The sequence below is a fragment of the Accipiter gentilis genome, chromosome 11 (genome assembly GCF_929443795.1).
Source record: "Accipiter gentilis chromosome 11, bAccGen1.1, whole genome shotgun sequence".
Classification (NCBI taxonomy): domain Eukaryota; kingdom Metazoa; phylum Chordata; class Aves; order Accipitriformes; family Accipitridae; genus Astur; species Astur gentilis.
In genome coordinates this window covers 19,055,672-19,075,636 of record NC_064890.1, presented here as the reverse complement: position 1 = coordinate 19,075,636, position 19,965 = coordinate 19,055,672, and the positions used below count along the sequence as shown (strand labels likewise).

The following is a 19,965-nucleotide window of genomic DNA, read 5'->3' as shown; positions in this document are numbered from 1 at the left end:
GAGGTCACACAGGTTACTTTTACTTATGTCAGCTAAGTAAAGGAACAATTTGCTTTTACAGTGATGAAATTTAAATGGTGTGCTCTTTACACACTTTCGAAAAATAAATTAAAAAGTATATGGAAAACAAAAAACTTCCCCACATGTCCATCAATATAATGAAGTCTTAACTGCTTTGCGTGTTGTTTTTGAAAGAAAGTCTTTCTAAGTATGCCCATGTTTGACCAGATTGTCAGTCATTTGGCTCTTGCTTCATCTAAACTGAACAGTAATTCATTCTCTACCTGACTCATATTTGAAGTAGCTGGTCTTTCTCCTCTTACTAAATTTACTATGTAGCCATCCTGCAAATGACAGTTAAATGACACTGCTCTGTTAGCTCAGTAACATTGTTTGCTTTTTATTGACTTCTCCAATATATGTAGCTTTTACTGAATGCTAAGGAAATCTACCCCACCTAATTCTGAATTTGGACCATGCTGTGATAGGTAAAACAAAAAGCTGCAAAAAATTCTTTAATGAAGAATATTAGTCTGAAGTAAATGTTATACATTTAAAATCATGCACTTCCTCTGGTACAGCTAATAGTAGGCTACTAGTATACCAAAATACTACCTTTTACAAGCAACAAAGATACATTATTGAACTGAAAAAAATCCCAGCTATCACTTTGTATTACATATATTTTCTGGATTTTATGGTACAGTAGTAAATATAATTTCTATTCAATTTTGTCTTTGTAGGCAATCAATTATAAACCTTCAAATAAATATGTGCAAAAACATATCTGCAAATCACAAGCTTTTTGTATTCATAAAAAATAAGATTGGAATAAATGCAATATTGTATTTATACAAAAATTATGCAGTTTAAATACTATTCACAGTAAATTATTTTTATGCTGTTGAAATATTGAAAAAGAGCAACGAGACAAAAAAGCAGAAATTTAAAATCTATATGAACATCAAAATTAAAAAAAAAAAACAAAAACAAACACAAACCCCTGAAATATATGAATAGCATTTAATTTAAGTCTAAAAGCATAACAATATTTCTGTATACTGCATTTTGTCCATTCAGAATACAAGTTTACCCAGATTATTCTTCTCAGAACCACCTTATGATGCTTCCTATTGTGTGGATACTGTATTAAAACTGTCAGAATAGCAAGATATTGTAGGCTGTCAACAGCATTGTGACTCATTCACTGCTAAGCCACCTAAATTTTATGTTGCTGACTCCTACATTGCAGTGAATTACAACATGGTAAAACTGAAGATCTCAAAGATGAATATGGAACAAGGTACTCTACAAATTCATGCAAATATATGACATATATGTAAGTAATATACATTAGGCATTTATAAATACAGATATGTTATTCACGATAGTGAACACTATCACCATAGTGTTTAATGGCTGCTGGAAACTAGACTTATGACTTATGGTCAGTCCTGGGTTTCTACTCTTTTTCACCCACTGTTAATGAAAACACCTTAGGATAAACATATTGATGAGAGGATTTTTACTCTATTATATGCTGGTTTTTTCTTTGTTTCCTCCAAAATCTTGGATTAGAAAGTAAAGGTTTAGCAAGAAAGATAGTGGCACATGATTTTCCAAATAAGGACAAGGGAAATCCAGCTACACTGAAGCATCTTGAACTGAAAAAAAACCCCATTCTTTTTTTTCCCCCATCACTAATATATTTCATCTGGGTTGCAGGAGATGTATTGCTCCCAAGGAATACAGCTGTCTTAGCAGATCACATAAAAAAGACATAATCAGAGGTGTATTTAGATCTTGACCCCTTAGGCATCTGAACATCATGATTACAGTCCTGCATTGAGAATAGAAATTGAATGGAAACCAAAGAAAAAGTGGAAGCATAAATATGGTATGTGTAAGTGTTCCTGAAAGTATGGGTTGCCATATTCTCCACTCTCTGTAAGTCTTTATACTATTGTTGCTTTCATTAAAAGATATGGTAAATCATATAATCTAGGTGAATCATTACATAAAACCTTATTTCAGAGGAAAGGAACCAGCTTTACAGCACAGTGAAGGTGAATAAGGACTACACTCAGAGAAAAAAGAACAAGAAAGCTTTATGTCAAGATAATTTATGAAAGCAAAAAGCTTTCCAGGGAATGCAAGCAGTGACTATCAATAAGAACACCTATAGATAATCTTTTCTGCTTTTGGACCTGTCCAGTTTTAGTTCTGCATAGGTTCATTTTGAGCCAGCTGGGTTGTGGTTTTTTTTTAATGATTGTTTTCCTCTGTTTATTTTGTTCAGAGATGATAATTTCTTCAGGCATAGTGACCTTATTTTTTTTATGAACTTTGAAAACTGGGATACCTAAATGAGAGCACTTGGTATACAAAGATAATGTCACACTGCCTTTCAAGGAATTTTGTACAGCTATTAAAATCAAGGGAAAATTAGAAAGATTTTTAAAACATTTCATAGAATTTTTTAATTTTTTTTTTAAAGATCATTTCTCTGTTGCCATTCTGGTTTGTATAGCAGAAGAAAATTAAAAGTTATTGTAGAGCTGCAGCAGCTCTTCCCATATATATGACATAAATACTTTCTGGTAATTGTGTCACAGGGTGAAAAGATTGCAAGTATATTGAGCACTGCAACAGTGTACATCCACTGTTACTTGACTTTACGTGGCTGTAAAGCATGAAAAGTATTAGTTAAGGTTATCGAGGCCCATCTCCAGAGAGAGAGTCATCCTGTTGTAAAGCATGTCCTCTCTGTCTCTCATTAAGGAGAGGGTAAGTCTACAGGAGTACCTTACTTAGATGACATGTATGCTACTTTTGCTTTTTAACAATTTAATCTAGAAATGTAGGGTACAAAATGATGGAACAAAAGGAATACACTTCTTGTAAATACTGAGTTACAAGAATTAGGATACCTTTCATTTTCAGGGAAGTTAACATAGTGGACCTCTTTCAAAGGTATTAATGAAAAAAGGCCATTCATCTGTGAGCCTCTGAACACTCTCCACTCCTAAGCACAGAGAAAAAATCTCAGGGCAGCAGCAGGTGGAGTTTCACTGGAGTTTTTCCACTTGAGAGATTAAGAGCCACAGTCTCTGGAACAGTTATAAAGACTCCATATTTTCAGTAGATCGTATTTGTGTACTTGCAGTACAAAAAGCAGTTCACCACCTTCCAAACTGAATGAAATAATCAGGGGCGGGGGTGGGTGGGGAGGGAAGGTAAACATCATCAGAGAACTCCGATTCATTCTAGCCTTGTCTGAAAGTTATTCTTCCAAGAAAAAAAGATGTCATTTTTTTTATTTTATGGACCAAGCACAAAGATTATTTCAGAGTTACCATCATCCAGTTTTCCAAGTAAATGAGTGAGTATTTCTTTGTTTTAATATTATTTTATATATATAAAATTTTATATTTATATTTTCTATTTAAAAACATATATATTTTATAAGTTTATTTTAATAATGAAGACCTCACTGGAAGTTATTTGATTTTGTGTTGCCGCCATCTGGTTACTAAACAGAGAAAAGGTTCAGGTTCTTTAATGCTCTTCTATAATGTTGTACTACATTCTTAAAATGCCAATTGATAGATCCCCTCTCTCTCCCACCACAAACAAACAAGCTTCTACATGGAATTCTTTCAGGAAAAAGGAAAACTACAGGATTCTGAATTAAAAATGTAAGTCAAGCTAAACCAAAACCAAAAAAACCCCACAACCGTTAAAATTCCAAATACAACAGGATTAAGCTTTTGGCTTCTTGCTTGCACCGACGGACTTCTTTACAGCAATTGCTGTACTCAGCACCTATTTTGCTTTCTTCTGAATGAAGTCCCATTGTGATCAGTTCTGAAACTGCTCTCTGTGAGACTCTCATGGAAGTCTGTAGGAATCAGTGAGTTTAGGTACATGTATTTAGAAAATGGTGAAGGAAATATCTCAAGGTAAAACTATTATATTTTTATAAGTTCTTTAGTACTTACATTCTTGAAAGAAAAGAGTTTGTTATTGAAAAGTTTAAAAGTAAATGGCATTTTTTATGTGTACTACTAAAAGCCCTCTGTCAACTATATGCCACTGCTGAAAGAACAAAGCTTTTGAAAGATCTGTATAGTGTGTTATAGGTAAAACCCTCAAGTAGTAAATATTTTCATATTACATGCAGGGTACCTGGGATAATATTTTAATTTTCTGTGTGGAGAAAAATATTTCTGTTCTCTAAAAGAAAATAAAATCTGTCTAATCCACATTGATTACAGCAAGCAAGTTAAAGATATTACGAATTTTTAATTTATGCATGCTGACAAGCTGAAGACTTTCCCTCAAATTCATTTAAAGAAATAAAATCAGATTATGAACTCACGGTATCTGTAGGTACGATGAAAATAAAACTTGATCTAAATATACAAGTCTTTCCAGGGTTTTAGATTTCATTCTCATCCAGAAAATCTACTTCTGAATTGTACATACAGGCTTATATTATATTTTCAGTGAACAATTTTTCCACGCATCACCAATTTGATGCCTAGCAACACAAGCTCTTTTAGTTCAAAATGCATCAAGTTAGATGTTATTAAAATTCTTGGCTAGATTCAGATATTCTTTTGTCAGTGAACACAATGCAGGAGTTGTTTCAAAATCAGATCATAGGAATATATTCAGTAGTTTTCTATTACAATATTGAAGTCTTTCTGACAACAGAGCTATGCCAACTCCTGAGCGGAGCTGAATATCAACAATATCAACAATTCCTACTGAAATAAGGGGGAACTTAAGTACTTAGTGTCGCTCATGATTTGCAGTTTGACGTCAACTTGTGTAACAAATATTTAAACATATTTCAATTAAAAAAATATAAAAAGCATATGTTTAAATGGAATTTGAATTTTTTTGTTATATATCCTTCCTCAAAGAAAATGTCCTGAAAGAAGATGTCTTACACTTAACATAATCCAATTTCAGACAGTCCTATCATGTTTTCTTTTTCAATTCTAGTTCAGAATGAGAGAGATTATGTCAAGGAATAGGTTTGCTCCAAAGAATCGTGGTCACTTTTAAGATACAATAGCAAAGTTTGTGGAAATCCAACCCATATAAAATAAGAAAGAGCAACTCCCACAATGTTTCTGAAAAAACCATATTTAATCTAAAGTAACAGATCAGAATTGGCTCAGCGTCTGTAACTCAGTATGGGAAAAACCTGTTCAAATGAATCAGCAGAATTTCAGTATTACTATGAATTAAGAACATTGTTTCAACCTTAATTTATGAGATACAAGGGCATTTCAGTTTTTGAATAGAATATATTCATGGAAATACACTATTTCCCTTTTCTGTTACTAAACTCTCTGACATTGAAAGCATTTTTCCAAGATGCTTCATATATTATTTAGGACCTTGTACCCTTCTATTGAAACAAATGTTGTGGCTGTTTAAGTAACAGACTAAAAAAAGCAATTCTTCATGCTAGTACAGTTTAAATAGTTTTTACCAGTTTTTCCTGAGGCTATGATTATGCTGTCAGTAGAATAAGACAGGACCAATGTCACTGTCTGAAACAAAAAGTAACTAATTTGGATAATCTTAATTTATTGGTGCAACCCACAGGTGCCCAGTAAACTAAAAAGCAGCAGACAAAATTTTTCAAAACTTTCCATAGATTTACTTCATTACTGGTTCAGAGCTATATTTGGCTGGAATCAACCTTATCATGTGACTTCTGTATCTTCCCAATCTTAAAAGAAGTGATTCTGAATTTTAGTGGTATAAAAGAAGAGAATTTGTCTCAAAAGATATGTTTTTAGTGCTCATTTTATGAAGGAAAACTCACTGTAGAACCCAGTTAAGTAAAACTTATGGATAACAAGAGAAAAATACGATGAATTCCTTCTCCTTTTAAGAGTCAGTTTTAGTATTTTCAGAGTGCCACTGCAACAAAACAGTACATTATGTCCCCTTAGTAATAACTAATCTTACTGCAATTTTCAGACTACCACTTAGCCATCTCAAGCACATAAACAGCAAAGACATTAAGAGGATAGGAAAATAGCTTTCAGCCCTTCCATTCTGAAATAGGCAGTAAATTTTAATTAAGATAGATCCTACTCTTCTAAATAGTTGCACAGGAAAGAAAATAGAGTCTGTGGAGATTCAAGATACATTCAGGGCCCATTTTGAGATTTCTTTTTTTTCCCAGATAAGATTAATGCCTTAACTTATTGCACCTGATACTGCTATTGTACATAATTGCTTAATATTTTGTTGCATAATTATGAATCATTTCCCCTATATCTTATTATTAAAAGCATAACAGAAAGAAAAATAAATGTAAAACCAAAGTTCAGTAAAACCAGACTTCAAGATTTAAGTTTCTGAAGGCAATTCTCAAACGGAATTGGTACAAAGGGGAATTCCAGACTAGAAAAGGCTTGAAAAATCAAGCCAAGGATGTATAAATAAATGCGGAAGCAAGGCGTTTATATATATGAACCTAATTCTAGGTAACTTTCCCCATTATTTGGTACACTACTTTTTAAAAAGCAATTCATGCTGATCCCATGGCTTTAGGACATGGCAATGTCATTTTATGAATTCCTGTATGGTCTCAGGTCAAAACGGACACATTTGATATGCTGCATTTTACAAAACAAAGAAAGAAAAAGTAAACCACGGCTGTAGTACAGTATTGAGAGAGAAATTCGCGTCAAGGCTGTGAGGGCTCCAACAGGCCTCGCCGTCGCTGCCTGGCACACCCTGCCCACAGCCCAGGACCCCGTGCCAGGCCACCAGGGCCACCAGCCCCTGCCCCAGCAGGGCCGGCCTCCAGGTCACAACAGCCTGCCCTGCCCTGCCCAGCTGTGGGCCCTGCTGAGCCAGGCCCACCTACGGGCCCGCAGCCTGGCCTGGCCTTGGCCCATCCCCAGGGAGGTGGTGCCTGTGCTGGGGCTGCCCTGGTGCCTCCCTGGCTGCCCAGCCCTGCCCTGCCAGGTCTCCTGGGTAGGACATCACCGATTCCAGCATGGAGACTGGAAATCCATCAAGCTGCAGCACCAGGAGAGCCAGTGACCCTTGCACCTCATTTCAGCGACAGATCACAACTTCTGTCCTTGAGAAATGCCTTTAATGCATATTCACCAAAAAATCCTCCAAATGAATCCCACTAATGTTGGTTTCATGAATATTATAGAACTATCCCCCCTACCCTAGTAATTTCTGGGGTTTATATTGAGTTTCCATGTCTCTTTTTGGATAGTGACCTAAGAGCAGATCTTACGAATAAGGAAATCATACAACCGATTCTACCAAAAATAAGTAGAAATGACAAGGCATTTCAGTCCATTCTCTCTAAGTAAGTTCTGCCTCTGTGTAACTCGGTGTGAACTACAAATCTCCACTACACAGAGCTCCTCCAAGGAGGACCTGCAGCTCCGAGGGCCTCCTGTTCACTCCTTTTCATGCAGGTTTAGTTAATTGCTTCTGGAGGCCTCTATTGGTTACAAAAAGGAAATAACTGCATGAATTCAGGATTAAACAAAACTATGCTTATTTGCATAAGCTGGGAAGTGGCTGTCACTCTATTACTTTCCTAAAAATATTTAAAACTGTTAAAAAAAAAAAAACAAAAAAAAAACAGAAAAAGAAAGAAGAAAAACATGCTTCCATGTCTTGACCAGCCTCTACATGTAAAATAAACCTAGCCTGTTTATAAAACAAACAGAATAGCCGTAGGGGGAAAAATGTTATTGGAGGGATGCTGATATCTCTCTTGAGAAAGACAGGAATAAAAAGCACAGGTTTGTCTAAAAAGCTACTGACATTTGTTGGAGCCAGAAGCTGTATGTCAGGAAGGAACAAGTCTGTTGTGTTAGCAAAATATGTCACTGCAGGGAGCATGAAATCAGTTTGAAGGAACATGCAGATAAAGCCATATATCAGAAGTAGACATAACGTAGCAGCACAGGTAAACAGTGTTTTTAACTTCTTGGGTTTTCCTTTTTACAATCAAAATATTTGTTATTCTAGAATGACTTGAAAACTATTTACATATTTAACACAGGCTTTAAAAAGTCATCATTACAAGTGCCCTTCCTACCTGTATCAAGATCTGCACTGCAAGATTCTGGGTTCAACAGCAGATTTGGGGTAAAAAATGGTGCAGTAGGTGTCATGTGGGAAAGGAGAATCAATATGCTGAAATTTTGTTTTGTTAGATCCTGTCAGTATGTCTTAGTCCTTAAACTGCAGAAATAATAACCCCAAACTTCCAGTTACCATGCGCCAGGAAGTAAGTTATATCCTGTGCGATAAGAACTATGTCATTACTCCATGCCTATTGCAGGTTTGAAAACCTAGAGGCCAAAGTATGCAGCTGAAAACAATTGCTACCTAACAATATCCAGCCTTGTTAACATGCCATATGCTAACTTGTATTTGCATGAATAAAAAATTCAAATGATGGAAATTTTCTGTCATTTTTGTACGACAAATGTGATCACATTAAATCATCCACTGTACTCTTAGGAGATCTAAATAATTTCTTTAAAATAAGCCTGCTTATTTTGACTACTGCCTGTAACACTACTTTTCCCTTTTTGCAAAAGCCTATGACACAAAAATCCATTTTCTTTCTAGTGTTGGCACTGTGATGCAGTTGGGTTTTTGGTAGTCTAGATGGTAGGTTTAACCTGAAATCACTAGGTAACAGAGAAAGTGTTCTAGTAGCTAGTGTCATTCTTTTGCCATTTTTTTCGTGGAAACAGTCCATAAACATTCTCCATACAAAATATTGTCTCTCAAAACCTTGTACTCTGTGGTACTGGACTTACTGAGAACATATAGGGACAACAGCTCACACGTAACCACAGGGAAATATAAACTTACCTTAGTAACATTGCAAAAGTAAACACTGAAAAATAGAGGCACTGAAGTATCATGGTACCCATATCCAAGAAGGAAACAAATTTTAACAGTTTTGAATGTCTTACTACACCTGAGAAGAAATAATCTCACTGAATAATATATGACGATAATTAGAAGCATTATGGACAAACCCAAATCAGAGCTTCACGCTGAGAATCTTGAGCACGCAAAGGTTCCTCAGGCCCAAAGCTTCAACAGGCAGAATTTGCACCTCTTGAAGTGCCCCTCTCTGCAGTGACCATACAGGAAGTTTATGGTGCATAGGTTCAATTACTCTTGGTGCTAGCATGAATTCTCAAATCAAGCACATCATAAGGACCAGAACAGAATAGCATGTGTCTGCTGCATCTGCTGTTTCTTCTTGCTTAGCTCTCTCAGAGTTTCATTACTGAGCACACAAGAACAGTTTAATGTTCCTCAGCAGTACTGCCTCTCTGTGTTGCTGCATGGAGCAATGAAGTCCCTCATTTAGGTGCTATGCTGAGCACATGGCTAGATTTAACACACAAGCCCCACTATTGCAGGTACATCACCAAGGTTTTAGACAATTACATTGTCTTAAAAGTTAAGAAATACAGAGGTAGTATGCTAAATAAATGTATCTTTTCTGTTGGACTAATAACCAAACTTCAGCACCATCTAGAGGAAGTGAACTTGACAAGCTTCTTAACTGATGGATTTGAGTGATGGCTTTCATTTTAAAGGTTCGTCTGGGAACAGTGCTTTACGCAAGCGTGACAGAGAAGCATGAGTATGCTGGCTATTATTCTCAGCTGTTCTACAGACTTGGAGGAGTGATTTTCTATCTGGGCCAGCTTCACTGCTGCATTTTCCATTTTTATCCATTTTGCTCAAAATGACTTATGAAACAGGTGCACGCTGAAAGTAAAATTTTTCATGGATGAAATCCATGATTTTTATATCCTCATTTGTAGTCCTCCAAGAAGATAACCATTTATGGGATAAGATTCTCTTCTGCACAACTCAGAGGAGGGTGACAGCAAAAGAAGTTTTAAGTTGTTCATATATATCCAAGGCTGCCCAAAGACAGTGCAATGAACAAAGACTACAGTCATCCCACCCACCTTTACAAATCAGTAAAGGGCTCAAGATTATAGACATACACAGTAAGTCTTCCTGTGTCCCCTTTATCAGGAACAATGTCTTCCATTTCCACAACTAAGTGTTCAGTCATTGCATACTCACAACATCCATTATTTCACCTCTACACAATATAGAGGGGCTTATGCTTAAAGACGATATATGTCATGTGTGTTCTCACCAGACATAGAATTCATCTCAAGATACAGAAAAGCTGAAAACATTTTAAGTGTACAAATCCATTCTGTACTAGACTTAGCAGCTGTAAAATAGACACAAATAAAACTATTGACAGAAGCAAAACTTCAAGGTATGTGCTCATCCCATAGAAGGCAATGTTAAAAAGTCTTTACACTGATGACCTTTTTAAAAAACTTTAAATTAACCTTTTTTATTATTATTATTCCCTCTATAACAAGGTCCATCTTTTTATGTACTGCTTATCAGTTTTACTAGCTCATAAAAAGTTAAATTATGCTATCAATTTCTCAATGAATGCCTAATAAATAATACTTCCTCAGATCAAGGTCCTTAATAAAAAGGAACAAAAATGCGGCCTGTCACTGTTTTACTCAGCATTTTGATGAACTAAGTTTACTATTACTCATGGTGTACCATCCTGGAATATGCTTCCTAAGACATAGAATAGACCTTAGTTAACTGTTTTCTAAATACAAAAAAATGTGTACTTAGACAAACACACACACATATATGCATACACATATACTTCACTGAAGGACGTGTTGTACTATATGACCTTGAAGTTGAAGATTATTTGGAATGTATTGCTTCTCATATTGATCATAAGATATAAGCAATTTGCCAAATTCCTTCCCAATAGCTATTATACTAATACCACAGAGTGAATGAGTAACTCTGGTCTTTATAATACTGTACTCAATGGATGAAATATTTTTACTTTACAATATATAACTTTTAGTCCAACCCAGATAAAAATTTCAAAGTAGAAACTATCTGTGTAAGAAGAATTCCCACTGAGTTTTACGGGAATGCCATATGCAAAAATAATGTCACATCCAGATCTGGCATTGGGTATGCTTTGCATTGTTTGTTCTCACCTACTTGCTAGAACATTACCACCACAATATTGACTGTAGTAAATATTTCAGTGTTCTGACTTCTTCTGGTGGATGACACTAAATTATCCTCTCAAATTTGGGATTAAGTTTATCATAAAGCATCACAAATTGTATTCCAACTTTCATCAGCTAAGTGTCTAAGAAGAAAAACTAAGAGGATGAGAGATTTGATCAGCTCCATGGGTCGCACTGAAGCAGCACTGACCAGAAGTTCTCTGGTGCAGAGGACAACATGAAAGCTGTCAAGTTAAAGAGCACTGAGAGTAACTAAGTGCTGTTCCTCATCCAGAGGAAATGCTGAAGGAGAACCATTAACATTATGGAAAAGCATTAACATTTTCTGCCTTCCTTTTGGTGAATATACTTTAGTTGTTTAGGTCAGTGATACTGTATTTCTGTGGTAATGGTATGTAGGCAGGAGAAAGTATAAAATTCATGGACAGGAGAATGATCCCACAGGGATGAGTAAGAAAGCAGCAAAGAGAGATTTATTGAATGAATGTTTGCACTCACTAGATACAATAAAACTTGAATGATATCAAGCAATTCACATACATATATGAGATATACATGGTCATGTTGACCACTTATGGTCTGCCCTTCTTATTTTAATTTTCCCAATGGCAATATAACACCTTAAATGAAAACTGAGGATAAGCTGATAGGAATCAGAACAGAAAAGCTGGCAATAAATATTTCATTAAAAAAGGGTTTCTGAAAGGCCATATAACCTTTCATCTAAATACTTCAAATCCAAAATGTATTAGGTTCAAACAAAATAAAGTTATTTTAATTAGGTATAGGTAATCTGAATTTATACAGCAACCGTTAAAGGGAGAGTCATTATGACACTAACACAAACCCAATCTTTCAGACCAAAGATTGACTAGGGTATCTCTAGAGAAAATAAGCCAACACAAGCATGTGTGACCTAAGGGGCAACTAAGGGTAGTGAACTGAATGATTAATCACAGCTGTAACTACATATCACATTATTCGTCTGTATGTCAATGCACACACATGTATTTTGGTCTCATGCTGGCAAGGATAACAGCAGAGGGAGACAGTCATTTTGCAATAAAGAGAACATCACTTAACCTCATTGCAAGAGAAACATGAGCCTGGTTATATACAGAAAGCAGTGATTGTGTTATTAAGAGAAAGGACTGTATTAAATAACAATTACATGGTCTTGGTTTAAAACAGGAATGGCAATCAAAAGACTAGGATTCAGTTTCTGATGTTGCCATATGTCTTCTGTACTAGCTAACCATTTTGTTCTTAACAGGAGGATACAGCACTATCTTCAGTGAAACTACACCACCATCAAACTCACAGTAGCCCAGAGCTGAAGCCATGAGAATTGTAGCATTAATCAAAATTCAGTTCTAATTTGCTGAAACCTAATGAATTAAAGAACTACAATCCTTCTCTAGTCTTAAGTGAAAACAGTTGTACATCTTCTGTACAACATGAATCTTTGCACAATGACTAATCCTGCTCCCAGTAAAATCAATGGAAGTTTTACCACTAACTTCACAGACAGCAAATTCAACAGAATAATGAGAAAGTCTCCACACTCCCAGCACCAGCCCTTTAGGAAATTTGTGTTGCATCTTAAATAACTGTGATTCTGACCAAGGACATTTGTCAAATTGATTCTTATCCAAGTGAAAGCTCTATTTGAAGAACCATTCACTTTGTATGACTTTGTATGTAAGATATCATTTTGTATGAACAAAGGTGCTCTGGGATCAGGAAGCAGAGATAGATGCAAAGCCACAGGCACGTTCCTTCAGGGTTGTACTCTGCTATGCACTGTGTGACAACTCTATGGTCTGTCTGTCTCTTTTGGACACCTCAAGGCACCCCTTCCAACCTAAATCATTCCATGATTAAATGATTCAAATAATGTACCAGCATACACTAGTGTATGCTGTGTGTATACACTAGTACACACTGTGTTTATACTCTCATATACATAGCTGCTTGCTTATGGCTGTTGATGCTTTAGTCTTTAAAATATGTGAATTTGATTCGCCACTTCTATTCTAGCAATTTCAAGAAGACAATTTTTCTTTGCTACTGCTTCCTGATTTCATATATTAATATCAATTTGCCATAACAGAACTGCTCTGTTGATATGAGATAAGCTTATTCCGATACCATTCCGTTTAATACCTGAATTCTGATATCTTCAATCCAACAAAACTGGAAACTTTGTCACTGCTGGAAAAGCAAATTCAGTAAAAGATCCAAAGACATTAACAAGAGGAAAGTGTATACATAAACTATTTCTAACTATGCAAAACTCCTTAAGAATATATAAAACTGTATTATAGAATAGTGTATATATAGTATCTGTATGTATAATGTGTAATATAAATTGTGTATACTTTAAAATTGTTACGCTATATTCCATACTCAAAAACTTCAGAGATGATAGAATATTTTTTGACAACATAACTGAAATCTGCAGTAGATCCAACAGAACACACAAGTAAAATTATTGCCTAAATACCAAATATACACATATATGTGTATTTGTGTGTATATATATATGCATGCATATGTATGTGTATGTTTATATATGTTTTATGTATGGATTATAGATGACATTCACTAGAAGAGTGAATTATGGATGAAATATATAGATTGTGAAAGGATGTTTTGATGTACACATATTGCATCAAGTTGACATGAATGCACAGCTTATATAAACCTTACGCACAAAAATTTATATATTGCTAGTAACTCACATTTTCCTATTGAGATCAGTAATACTATTTCCCATGCAATATGCCCAGTTGTAAATGGCTATACAAACACAAAGCAGTGAAGAACCAGGCCTTTGAACTGCAAGGAAGGGGAAATTTGGCTCCATTCTCAACAATGAATATTTAATGGTTCCCTGTTCCACTTACATCTAGCAATCCTTCCTACCAATTATCCTTTTCACCAACCCTAGCAGTGAAGACAGGAGTAAAAGATCAAGACTGGACTGGTTGCTTAACCTTTCACATAAACCTCTGCACAGTCAGGCAAATGTTATAAAGTCAGAACACTTCTCTTTTTTAATATGATTACGTAACTGATATGTTGCACACTCTCCTACACAGTGAACACAGATTGTAGATACAATCTTACACACATAAATGCATGCCCATATGCACAAACACAGATGCATATCATATCCTATCATATCCTGGGATAAGAAAAGTCTCAAGTTTTTTTGCCTTCCTCTTATTAGAAAAAGTCATTGATGGTAGTTACTGTGTGATCAGTACGCAACTGGGAAAAAAAACCACAAACCAGTAAAAAAGAGAAAACCCTCAGGATATCTAGGCAACTAATCCTTTCCACATTGTAACAGCTCTCTTGAGTTAGGAGACTTCCTTGGAGCTGGTGAAAAATTAGCATCTTTGCCAAAGTCCCTTGGTGACAAGGGACACAGATTTTGATGTTTCAGCCCTAAACACAAAAAAGTAGAACCACCAAAACATAAGAGAAAATAAACCGATTTAATAATCTGATTAGTTTTTACCTTCCATTTTGCCAGTGATGGAGTTGTATCCAGTGACAGTGTAAACATTTTACTTTGCACAATATAAGAACCACAATAGAAGAGTGTAATTAGCACTGGAAAGACATTCTCAAGGAAGTACTTTGATTTCAAAAGACTATTGGAGTGATTGTCACCCCTGCTGCGCTTGGATTCTCTCTTGATGTGCATAAAGTGTGAATGCAAAATGCATTATTATGAAACTCACTCGTCCTTGCATTTGTGTGCTCATTGCTTTTGCCATCTTGTGGTGACCAAAAATAGAAACCTACAGATCAGCATATAATTCACACTAGAATAATGTTGCTGCACCCTTTAATAAATTCTTCAGTGCACATGCTGAAGATCTACAACTCAAACCATGCTCTGCATTCTGTCATTTAACAAATGTGCATTCATTTTCATTTTAAGATTGAGCTCACTGAAAAATACAAACCATAGCCTAAACAATTAAAATAAGCACAAACATGAAATGATTTAATACTACGGAAATGTCTTCCAAAGGATTTTATCAAAATACACTAGGAGATCTTTTTTTAAAGGAAGTGCTTCTATTCTCTCAGCACATATAAAGGTAATACCTTTATAAAAATTGCCATGTAGCCCAACTACAGCACAGTTTAATGTCTGATAAAAGAAATTGGATTTGGACTTCATAAACCAGTAAATAATTATTTATGGAACAGAGTCATTTGAGGGCTTTAGTTTGTAGTTTCTTCTTTAAATTATCAAGGAAAGAAATGAATATAAGGTATCTACCCCTCCTAACTTTAACTTTTGAAAGAAGTAGTACATTTTTGAGTTGGTCCCAAGGGAGAGAAGATGAGGCCTTCTGTTGCTAAGCAAGAGTTTGCCAGTTATTTCAAGCTTTAGCTGAGTACAAGCAATAATCACTACTGCCTGAAATATATTGGAATGAAAGTACATGGGACCATTCATGACACTTCATCAGCATGCAGAAGGCAAACAGAGTGACTGCAGTGATTGAATACAGGCTCAGACTACTGGCTTTAATCTCCATCTCATTCATTCAGCCTTTACTTTTGGCACAGCTGTATGATAAACACTCTGACATTCTTCCTTGCCCACCCTCCTTTGGAATCCCATGATTGCTGTGTGCATGTTTGTTACGTATTTAAGGTAGTCAGTCTTTTTTTTTTTTTTTTTTTTTTTTTTTTCCCCACAAAATGCAATAAATATTTAAATATGGGTAACCTACAAGTTTCCTACTGTTACTATCAAAGCACTATAATACTATACTGAAGGGGAAGTAAGTCATGCTCACTTTGCCTCTGCAGACATCTTAAAACAAACATGGTAAATTTATAATTAATACTAATTCTTTCTACTATCTTCTGTGCAAAACTGCATATATACAGTGAATGTATATGTTTATAACAAATAAAGTATAACTGGGTTACAATGGTATTACAGAGAATTTTATTGCTGATGTTAACAAAATTCTGATATTAAAGAAATTACAGTTTATTACTTAGTATTGGGGGTTTTGTTTGTTTTGTTTTGTTTTGTTTTTAATTTTTGTTGTATATCACTCACCTTCTTGTCAAGAAGAGCTCATATGCAGTTCCATACCACCAGTTCCCTGAATTTGGCTTTACACTCAGCAGGTACTAAGGGTCCTGAATAGCTTAGGTCCTAATTGGTAGCTTAAACATATTATGGTAAAGTTAATGGAATTACATATGTAAAGGCAGTAAGCAGTAGCAATTTCTGCAGCTCCGCAGCTGTGTAGGAATTGTTTTGTTGATGGAACACTTGTGACAAAATAAAACCCTTCAACTTTATATTACTCCTTCCTCACATTAAAATAGCTAATAATTTTGGGGAAATCTGCCTCGTCTGCTTCAAGAAGTTAGGCTGAATTCTCCTGCTCAGTGTGCGAGACTCCCTGAAATCACAAGCCTGCAACACAAAACTATCACAGCTTTTCACTCCCTTTTTGTATTGAAATTGATGCTGTTTGATCACTACAACAGTTGTACTTTAATAAAAAAGGTAATCTTAAGCCAAACAAGATACTATAAAGAACCTATTTAATACCCTCTGCTCTTACGGAGCGTTTAGCTGTTTAGCTGACTGAAGGCGTGTGGCCATCCTTAATGTTCTAGCCCCCCTGTGGAAGGCTGGTTCTAGAGCGCCTGTTACTGATGTGAAGATGCTTTCTCTTACATTAAGTTTTATCTGCTGCCAAAGAGTTACTGAGCAGCCAACATAACAAAATTAAGAGAGAAAAAAAATCCCACACCCTGTTCAACGACACCAACATTCAATACCATCTCTTTCAACTAACTAAAGAGCAATTGATAGGCTGCATTGAAATCTGGAGACAGCAAACAGATCACTGAGTGAAGGAAATAGAAAAGATGAACTTTGCAGGTTCCCAGGGAGATGCAGAAATATCCTTGGGATAGTTAAAATGAATCTTTTAAAGAAAAAAAACACCCAGTTAACTACAATGCCACCTAAATGAAGGGATCTAAAATCTGTCTCCAGAAAACAAAGCAAATTCTGCATTTTCTACTCTCTCCTTATATGCAGGTTGAACTTGCAATGAAGTCTACTAGATTTCTAAAGCATATGAAACATTTGCTGATTCAAATGTTACCGAAGACAGCAACAGTGACGTGGAAAACTAAGTATTTGTAAAGACCCTCTTGAGCTTTTCTGTACTTAAGTAGCAGCAAACAATCCAGCACCTTCCACTCTAAGTATGCTTATCATATTATGCACCCTTAAGGAACCAGTTTCACTACCTATTTACTTCAAATGGAAAAAAACCCCCTTGAATCTGAAAAAAATCAGCCCATCAATTGTGAGACATGAAAATCTTCTAAGCAGCAACAACAAAGGAATACAACACACATAGTAAGACAGACTAATCTTATGACCTGTATATCCTTATGAAAAAATGGAGCTAGGATGACTCCATCTCCACTGCAGTGCAAGTACATTGAATTGTCAGCTAAAGACTGGTACCACTACATTTATTCAACACTTTTCTACTGTGACAGTTCTTTCTTTCCTGAAAACAACCATTCACTAGTAGTAACTGGTCAGTAATATTGAACAATATGACTATAGCAGCTCACATTATGATTTTTCTATTCTTCATTTAAACACAGAGAATGTCACCACCACAAAAACACCACAACTTTCAGAGCCCACTCCAAAATGTTCGTACTGGCTGCCTAATTCAAACAATTTCTCCATAACTAAAACCAACAAGTTTTCTTGCCAAGAAGTTAAATGTATTACCAAAAAACAACAACAGAAAATCACAACTGTTCAACAGGGTGTATAATATAATTTATTTATGATGGATATGAAAAAAACATTCTGTTTGTGAGACATCTCTCTCTTAAAGTAACTGTTCTATCAACTGTTCTTATTTTTAATGTAGAAGCTATTTAAGATGTATTTTAACTGGTGGGCTAACAGACTAACTGATCATAGAAAAGGAAAATTGACAAGTGATTGCAGGTAACATACCAGCTTACTGGAAATATAAATGCTGAATATCACAGGAGACATCATCAGTGCAATGTGACCTGCTTAAAAAAAGAAAAAGACTCTATTTTTTTATTCCAGCAAAGTTAGATCTTCCTTTTAACACCACCAGGCAAAGCAGCTTGCTCTTTTTCTTTCTTCCATCTTACTTCTTTTCCTTATTAAATACAGGGCAAGAGGAACCTTGCTTTCAAATGTCAGGATTTATGAATTCCCATTCACAGTGTCCAAAGATTTGCAAGTCAACCATCCTGACCTTGGTTAAAAAGAAAATCGCTCTGAATGAGTTTAATGAGGATTTGAAGAAACGGCCTTGGAGGTGTAGCTTGAATGAAAATGTAACAGCGTCTACATTTTGCCTCGTACCTTATGAGGAGGCATGAAACAAATTATATTCGGCATTTTGTATTTGCTACTTTCAATCCCCATGCAAGTTGCTTACACAAAGGAGCTAATAAAAACTGCCTGAATGAGTCATTATTCCTTTCATCCACAGTATTTCATTCATTTTTTTTCTGTTGACTCCAGAAATAATATATTAAGACAACAGTACAGTAAGTCAGTATCACTGTAGGTAAACTTAAAATTTAAGTTATCAGACTTCAGAGACAATTGATGATTGTTGATATCAGAAATGTTTCTTTTCATTTTAGCTGGAAAGTTTTTTTACTGCTCTACCAACAAACAACAAATCTTTGTGGTTTTTTTTAATATTTTAGGGAGATTGTGTTTTTGTTTTAAAACACACATCACTGCTCCACTGAAATTCAGATACCTACTCTGCCTTTAAAATAAACTAACTCATCAACAAAAAGTAGCTAGTGTATTTTAGTATTTTTTCCCCCTTTAAATACACTTCAGATATGTGGTCGTATTTGCCATGTCCTCTTTTTGGATGTCATGGGCCATAAATGCCATCAGTCTGAATTTCAATCGATATTGCACAGACATGTCAAGGTTAATGACAGAAGAGATGTTTAGTTTCATGAATAAACTTGTGTAGCTAACTGCTAGACATAAAGCTAAGTAACTAATTGTGTAAGATACAGCACAACGAAGCCACATGCTTATCAGAGGACAATCAAATCAGATGACATATAATGAGGTTTGGTGAGTAAGACATCAGAGCCCAGAATGCTCTGCAGTATTGCTTAGGAAGACAGCAGCATTTTTCCACTGACTTCAGTAAGAACTCTGTAAAATCTTGTATGATACTATTTTCTGCTTACATAAACTAGTCCAAATTCAGTGTTGAGAGATTCATACTGCTGACACAAATGGTTAAATGTAATTTTTAACATGTTCTTCTATTGTACTAACCTACACGCCCCCTCAATCAGCGTTTGAAAAGTCACCAAAATGGTGCAATTTGAATGTAATCTTGTTCTCCAACTGTTAGGAGTGCTCTCAACTGCTTCAGCATCTGACCAGAAGAGGATGAGTGAAAATAAAAGTAGTATTTCCACCTCTGTGTAATGAAACTAGAAAATAAAAATCTGTATCAGAAGAATGCTAACCTATATTCTGCAGGTACAAGTTTAAAAACTACATGCTGGGAGAAAAACTTTTAAGCAGAAGTCGGTGCCAACTTTAGCTGGAATAACCTGTGTTCTTTAGACTTCACAGCTTGTCTCTTGAAAGTTCTCTGGCAACATGTGCTTTTTCACATTTGTCAGCTAAATCAGAGATCCAAATGCAAAATATAACATTAAGGAACAGTGAGTGCATTTGCGACAC

At 35.4% G+C, this 19,965-nt stretch overlaps 1 protein-coding gene across 6 annotated transcripts in view; it reads right to left on the bottom strand.

Annotated features, from left to right (window-relative positions):
• TAFA5 (TAFA chemokine like family member 5) overlaps nucleotides 1-19,965 on the bottom strand; it is a 436,718-nt gene that overhangs the window by 201,654 nt on the left and 215,099 nt on the right. The gene's annotated exons all lie outside the window — the stretch shown is intronic.